We start from the raw sequence: 6,000 nt of genomic DNA on the forward strand, positions 1-6,000 counted from the left end.
TCCTGCAAATTATTGCTTATTAATAAATGTAACCCATTTGAAAATATCATCCATAGAGAAGGAAGTTCAAAATTGGAAAGGAAGAAAAGGCAGAAGCGGGATCTAAAGTCAGGTAGGAAACTGAGATGATGTTCCTGGTGAGGGTCTGTTTAACTTAGACTTGGATGTATATGTAGCATAATATCAGATGAAGCCGCATGCATTCGCTGCTCGTTGAGTGTGTTTATAGGTTCAGTCGGTCAGGCCACCTGGTGCCACCCATATTTGACTAAATGAGTGCAAATTAATGACCTTTGTAATTTCTCTCAGTTCAGTTGAAGTTGCATGACTGGAGGCACTGAAACAAACGCACGCATGTGCGCACATATTCCTTACCTCATCCATTTGGTTAATAATCTCAGCGTTGACCATAAATATGGAAGGATGAGCAATTCTTTTTAGCAATGTCCAGTTAGTCCTCTATTCTTCAGGCTGCTGTAATTGGATCTAAAGAGTTTTGCAGGTCAAATGAAGTCTGGCAGTGAAGCACAGGCAGGTAATGTCATTAGGAATGATGCAGTCCTATCCAGCGCTTCATTGTTGAAGGTCAGGATATGCTGATGGAAGCATTCTAATGAGATTTTGCTGACTTTCTAGTGCAACCATTTGGCTGGTTTGCCCCTCAACAGCTCACCTGTTTTGAGTTCTTCAGGATGTAAAATTTCCTTTACATTGTATAGATTTGATATGGCATTTTTGATTGTCTTTAGTGTTGTATTTAATGAAAATAACTGAATTAACTAAGGCTTGAGTATTGATACAGATTTCCTGAGTCTTTTCTGATTTCTGATTCAATAATTAGATTTTAATTCGGATTAATTTGTGTATATTTCAGTTAATATAACTGCATAAGTAACTGTATAATTTAGTACAAATTTAACATAAAACGTATGGTATAAATTTTACTTGAATATGAAAGTTGCAAATGAAATTTTCTCTAGGCTAATGCTGTAAATGATCTTAGGCAGTTTTTTTTTTTTACTGATTAATTTAGTCTTATTAAAAGAACCAACTCATAAGAATAATGTTTTGAGTAATTGGGCTACACTATTTTCAGTTTGTTTTTGATTTTGAACTCTTCATATTGTCATTTGTTCATGAATCTGACTACGCTGGTCACAATATACATTTGTTTTTGCACGCAGCCTGCAAGGACAACTCAATAAAAATTAATTTCTTGACATAGTGGTACATGACCTTTTTATTGTATCACAGTCAATGCAGAACTCCTATTCACAGCTTGGGTAAATTCAATTTACCCAATTATAATTATAACAGCAGAATTAACACTGATATTGTCCATTAAATGCATTTGTAGAAAATACTGTTGTTTGTGGAATATACTAGAGATGAATACTGAAATGTGTTCAAACATTTTTATACAGAAAAAAATAAGCTAAAACATCATACTGTTTGGTAAATGAATACTGACACTACAAATTCCATGCATAACACAGAGGTTAGCTGTGGTTAAATGGATTTCTTCAGAGAAATGGGTAACATATTATGTGAAACTATAATTTGGACACCTTTGTGTTAAAGCAGTTTTTTGTTCTTCCAGAAAGAACAGATAACATCTTTGAAGGACATCAAAAGGATAGAAGGTAAGATTTTTTTATTTTTGTATAAAAATTTGTGTTAGTGAGCACTTCTCCTTTGCCGAGATAATCCATCTACCTCACAGGTGTGGCATGTTTGGGATGCTCTGGATCGCCGTATACGACAGCGTGTTCCAGGTCCTGCCAATATCCAGCAACTTCGCACAGCCATTGAAGAGGAGTGGACCAACATTCCACAAGCAACAACATTTTTTTTATTCTCCGGACCCCCCCCCCAAATACAGTAAAACTGCACATCTTAGAGTGGCCTTTTATTGTGGCCAGCCTAAGGCACACCTGTGCAATAATCACACTGTCTAATCAGCATCTTGATATGATGGATACACCTGTGAGGTGGATGGATTATCTCGGCAAAGGAGAAGTGCTCACTAACACAGATTTAGACAGATTTGTGAACAATATTTGAGAGAAATAGGCCTTTTGTGTACATAGAAAAAGTCTTAGATCTTTGGCAGGGTTCCAGACTGCGACCTTTTTTTGAGAATGTGCAAGTTAAAATTTTATGTGGTCGCATTTGTGCGAGTGCATGGTCATGTACTCAGTTAAATTCACGCATGCGCAACAGAACGCCGTTGTATCAGCAGCTGCTGCAGTCTGTATGTTCAAAATGAACGAGTACATCATGAATCCATTTTCCAAACCATGTTTTTGACTTATCCTGAATCACTACGGTACGCCTTTAATAAGTGTTTATATTCTGACTATTTTATCCCGGGGTCGGCTCGGCTGCGGAGTTGCCCAGTGCCTGCGTGACTCGCCCTAGACATTAACGGAGAAAAGTAGTTCCGGCTACAATGTTCTTCCGCAAGACACTTGCAGTTTATTTATTAACGAACGTACACGTCATGCGCATTGCACACTGATGGTGAAACGCGCCAATTAGGAATTAAGTCATAATAAGTCTGTTAAATGTACAGTGTACGACATGTAAAAAAGACAAAAGGCTAACAATGTCAAGATCAATATTTGTGTAGCCTGACACGGTATTTCAGCACGTATTGGAAACGAAACAGCAATTACCATAACTGAATTTCAGCTCTGTAGGCTTCCTAAAACTCAGCGATTGTACACCCTGTAAAGACCGCAACTATGGGTTCGATCGCGAGTCCGACGATGAAACATTGGAAGAACTAGTTATTCAACTTGAACCTCCATCGCAAGGACGACTTGAGCAGGATGTTTCTCAGTGATGCGCTACTCAGTTTGATGTAGCCTACATTGAGATGTTGCAACTATAATTCCTCACCATCGGCATTAACAAGTGTATGTCCATCAACAATTGTAATTGTTGTTGTGGTGCTGTTGACTGATATCATTTTTTGGTGGCTCAGATTACATTTGTTTTGGTTGGTAGGTAAGTTACAGCTGATGACTCATTTTATCAGGAGTTTCTGTATAACCTGAATATTGTTCCATTTCTAGGCCATTGATGGGTGACACTAGAGGAAAGGGTGTGTGAGGACCTTCAAACCTGAACTTCAATCAATAGCACACACATTCATACCGACAAAATGAGTGAGTCCTCATGTTTTTTTATCATATGTCAGGGATCCTAAACAGGTCTTCAATTATTGCTTGAGCTCAAACAATTATTTTATGAAAATAAAAATTGATAAAATTAAAAATCTACAATATTAGGTTAATTTCAACCAAAGATAAAGTAAAAAAAAAATAAAGCTTAGCTAGATGTTTAAGTGCCTCTCACTCATTGAGGTGTACACTACAAAATCTTACTGACCCCAAACTTTTGAACAGTAATGTTTTTGAAAGAAGTCTCCATCCTATTTTCACCAATATTGCATTTTAGTCAGAAATACAGTAGAAACATTCATATTGTCAAATATTAAGATTAAAATAACTGTTTTCTATTTTAATGTATTTTAAAATGTCATCTATTCCTGTGAAGGAAAGCTGAATTTTCAGCATCATTACTTTTCAGTCTAATATGATCCTTCAGAAATCATTCAAATATGATGATTTGGAGCTCAACACAGTTGTGTTGCTTAATATGTTTGTGGAAACTGTGGTTCAATTTTTGTGATTTAAATAAATAAAAGTATTAAGTTCCTTGAAAAAATCTTACTGACCCCAAACTTACTTTGTAAATTATGTATGTAGTGTATGGCGAGTTGTAAAAGTTCTTGTACAAGTACTTCTAATTGAAAGTGACACTTTATCATTTTTAATACTGTAAATCTGCTTGCTTCAGAGCAATGAATTGTACAAAGTGCTATATAAATTGCTGTTTTCTCACCTCAATCATTTTTGTTGTTTTTGTTGTTGAGAGGAAAGTGTGCAGCAGCACATATTTACATATTCATCTAATTGAATGGCATTGGAATATTCGCTAACACTATGCTGCTGAAAAGGGGTTTTGAACTTCTCTTTACCTCTAAGCGAAGAACGAAAAATAAATTTGCTGCGAGTATATCAGGGCCTTCCTAAACGACAGACAAGTTGCTGTTGATCTGGAAACAACTGTGACGTCTGGAATTAAAAGGATGTTGGGAGATGTTTAAATAGAGACAGAGGGAAATATGGAGACAGACACACTGGTCACATGAACACACAGATTTTCAACAGTTGAGTGGTTGAGTCTGTTGCTTGGGTTGATCTGCCATTTTCTAACACAGGTTTCCCAGTATTAGCGGGTAGACGAGGCTTCTCTGTTTCTCTCCCTCTCAGGAGGTGTGTGAAGTCCATCCAAAGAACACACTGAATATTTTCCCTGAGTGAGCTTAGCCAAGACTCAGCTCATTCTTACATCAAACATGAGAACAGAGATCTCAAAAACACGGTCATCTCCCTCTCTCAGACTTCTCTGCATTGACGCAGGTCTAGTCGTCTGACTGTGAGTGTTTATTCACAAAGGAGAGCAGAACATCCTCTCAGTTCTTCTGCACCTGTGTTGTAACAGTATAGCAAGTTTATAGTTTCTGCAACATAATCTCTTGTTTGGTTTAAAGTAAAGTATTCAGCCACTCAAGGACACTTGTTACAATGATTGAGCCACAAATTGATTTCACTTTCGATTTTAGTTTGTTTGATGGATACTTTGTCAAAGCAATGGTGCAATGTTAGTGACCTTTTATGTTATTAAGAGAAAAGTAAAAAAAAAATCTTAATGAAACCGTGGCGGGACAGATTAGACAGTGGCGGGCCGCCAAAGTCTAGGAAATTAATGGAAAACACTGCATATCATATCGGTTATAACTCAGCTGGTATGAGTTTTTATTTATTTATTTTTTTTACTTTTATTGACTGAAAATATTTTATAATATTTTCCCCTATTTAGGGCTGCACGATTAATTGTAATGAAACAGCACGCGATTTGGCAAAGGCTGCGATTATTTTATGCGCAGTTTGTCAGTGCAGCATGACTGATCTGTAGTAAATGCTGCTCCATCTGAACACCAGAGGGCGTCTCTCACCGACACGCCAAAAATGCCCCGCCATAGAAGTACGATAACACACATCATTCCAGGAAATCCCTATCACTGTAGCTGAATAAACAGAAGATTGAAACGCTTTGAGTGATTAAACATGACTAATAAACACACGACTTCCTTATTTTGTGTTAGAGGCCACATCATCTCACATCTCATTTGTCTTTATGAAGTGAGTTTGGAGTAAAAGCATATTATTAAATGTTGTCTTTTGTTGGACAAGTGGTTCATAAATGCTTCTCATGTTTGGAAAGATGTTTGACGCGTGTTGCTTTTTCAAATGCACATTATAAGTGACTCAAACTCACAGTGCTTTCAGAGCCGCCCGTACATCAATGACAAGCTGCGCATAAAAAAAAAATCATCGCAGTCTTTGCGATTTCATAATCGCGATAAGCCATATCGGTTTAGGTCTGATTTCATGTATATTGTCATTAATCGTCCAGCCCTACCCCTATTTTTACATTTAGATCAAATTTGCCTTCATCTACAACTCATTTAAAGTAAATTTTTAATTAAAAGTAATTAACACTGTTAAATGTAATCTTTAGCAAATCTCAAAAATTAATATGAAAATATGATCTGTCCAGTAAATGTTGTTTTAATATGAGTGTGCCATCTTTGTCTATGTAAAGTCTTTGCAATAACATGAAAATAATTATCGGCTTCTCTGTATCTCTGTCTTTCTCCCCAGATGAGAGACAGGCTCTCCATTCAATTATGAAGGATCTGGTGGCCCTGCAGATGACCAGGCGCCAGCCGGCGTCAAATTACGACACGGCAAAACCTAAACCTGTCAATACTGCCAGCTCTTCCAACAGAACGGTAATACACATGCATACATTAGAAACAGTGACCTTGTGACTCCTAGTCCTATATGACCCTGGTGTGACCTC

The 6,000-nt window shown here is 37.0% G+C and overlaps 1 long non-coding RNA gene across 1 annotated transcript in view; it reads left to right on the forward strand.

Annotated features, from left to right (window-relative positions):
- LOC130106252 (uncharacterized) overlaps window positions 1–5,986 on the forward strand; it is a 29,356-nt gene extending 23,370 nt beyond the window's left edge. The window contains exons 2-4 of the long non-coding RNA XR_008809701.1: window positions 1,601–1,643; window positions 3,081–3,173; window positions 5,799–5,986. This is a non-coding gene — a long non-coding RNA (uncharacterized LOC130106252). The remainder of the gene's footprint in view (window positions 1–1,600; window positions 1,644–3,080; window positions 3,174–5,798) is intronic.
- Window positions 5,987–6,000: the final 14 nt, after the last annotated feature.

This window comes from Rhinichthys klamathensis, unplaced genomic scaffold, assembly GCF_029890125.1.
Source record: "Rhinichthys klamathensis goyatoka isolate OS25496 unplaced genomic scaffold, OSU_Roscu_1.1 h1tg000333l_1, whole genome shotgun sequence".
Taxonomy (NCBI): Eukaryota; Metazoa; Chordata; class Actinopteri; order Cypriniformes; family Leuciscidae; genus Rhinichthys; species Rhinichthys klamathensis.